This window comes from Perkinsus marinus (genome assembly GCF_000006405.1).
Source record: "Perkinsus marinus ATCC 50983 genomic scaffold scf_1104296977782, whole genome shotgun sequence".
Classification (NCBI taxonomy): Eukaryota; Perkinsozoa; order Perkinsida; family Perkinsidae; genus Perkinsus; species Perkinsus marinus.
The window spans coordinates 1-1,904 of NW_003200077.1; the positions used below are offsets into that span (position 1 = coordinate 1).

Consider the following 1,904-nt stretch of genomic DNA (forward strand, 5'->3'; position numbering starts at 1 on the left):
TCCAACATGGAAGGACGTTTTGCGGTACCCAGAGCCAAGCCCAAAATGCCCATGGGCGGCCCTCCCCGTGGACTCTTGAAACTGATAATTAGACCGAATTTCACTTCGATGTCACTCACATTGCCAATGGAGAGCGTTCCTGTATGCTCGACATATTCTATATCATCTCCATCAGCAAACTTGATAGTTCTCCGCGGGCGTTTGTATATATCATCACAAGGAAGAGTTGGAGGACAGAAATAACATCCTGTTGCCAGCTCACGGCACGCTCCCGCACGGCTTGATTTCTCGTAGGCCTCACCCGACAAGACCAAGCAACGAGGTGTCGCTGAATCGAGGAACAATTTGACGGTGTGACCATCAAGGGTAATCGGCACGAGGTTATTGATGATGTTCAAGTGCAGCGGAGTCGATGCTCCCTGGACGATGAGGCAGGCGAGATGTGACAAGTGCAGCCATGGATTCATCATCATAGAGATAACTGAAATATTTCTAATGAAGGTGAACCACGTGACGCTTCCCTTTATTCAAGAGTCTTGAATGGCTCATAAGGAGCGTTGCTCCTCTTCAACGCCTCATTCAGACTGAGGGGTTGATGAAAGTTCATTCGATATGGCAGCGTCACAGTGCCTGTGCCATGCCGGGCTATTCACGCCATCGGATTTGCTAAGAACTATCGTAGCCGAGGCGAAGATGAGTTGGAAGAGGACTGCCGCTCGAGGTGTGGGCAGTGAACCTCGCTCGTCCTGGAAATACAACTGCCTCGCTACATAGTTCCCCCCTGCCATCCTTCAGGGATTACTCCTGAGGAATACGAACCCGTCGCCAGAAATAGCAACGAGCTTCTCTCTCAGAGAGAGAAAAGCTCGTCGCGATTTCTGTCTGAACAGACTAAAATCTAGTCCGCTCGGTTATGCGCTGAGTTTCGTCTCGGCGGAATCGTTGCGCTCTTCGGGCAAAAGTTCGTCCGGGGCGAGCTCGGTGTAGTTACGGAGGGAGTAGGGCATATACTGTCACGTCGCCCATTGCCAGTAAATGACTTCCTGTGCGTTCGGAACGCAGCGAAAAATGATTTGAATGAACGAACGGAGGAACGCAGCGTTCGGAACGGAGCTGCTTTAGGTGGAAATGGGGGATAAGTTTCACCCATCCGAGACGTTGCCATCGCACGAGCGCGTCCAAGAGAGCAGTTTGGTGATCGGACAGCCTGGTAGCTATTGTAACACATGTCGCTTCTGAAGACAACGGCTTTGCGACGCTGTAGGCTCCGAAAATTTCACAAGACGTTCAGGATGTTCTGGTTTTTGTAGGTATTAGGGATAGGAGGGAAAGTGTGTGTTCGCTTTCCGCGATGACGTGGGTAATGGTCGCTTGTGTTGGTGAACAGATCAAACGATGAGGGCTGAGCCGAGAATCGAACCCGGGACCTCGCGCACCCGAAGCGCGAATCATACCACTAGACCACACAGCCGATGCTGTGTGTCATGCGAAGCTAGCTGATATTCTGAGAATAGGAGGTGCGAAGGAGAGAATACTATCCTCCCTTCGCGTCTCAGGCATATCAAAGAGGTAATATCCAAGGCGCTTCTCTCTAACATTCCAACTTGGAATTCGCTTGGAATTTCCAAGCGAATCCGCAGAAGCTTGACTGACTGTTATGGTAAAGGTTTTACCGGATCTCGTTCATAGATAGTGCCTCATGGTCACTTGAGGGTCGATGATTAAATCCTAGCCGTCTTCGTGTTGTTTGAAACAGAAACAACTTGTATCTATGTATAACAGGTTTCTGTATGTTCTTAGGAGATAGGTCGCGGATTCGAATCTCAGATGAAAATTTTAACGTTTAAGATGTTCCGGTTCTCGTAGTATACTTCGATCCCCGCGGTGCCCTTCTAGGCAATACT

General features: G+C 49.7%; 1 non-coding gene across 1 annotated transcript; it reads right to left on the bottom strand.

Moving 5' to 3' along the window:
• Nucleotides 1-1,399: 1,399 nt before the first annotated feature.
• Nucleotides 1,400-1,471, bottom strand: Pmar_PMAR011423. The gene has a single exon. It is a non-coding gene; the product is annotated as a tRNA-Pro (tRNA).
• Between the last annotated feature and the right edge of the window lie 433 nt (nt 1,472-1,904).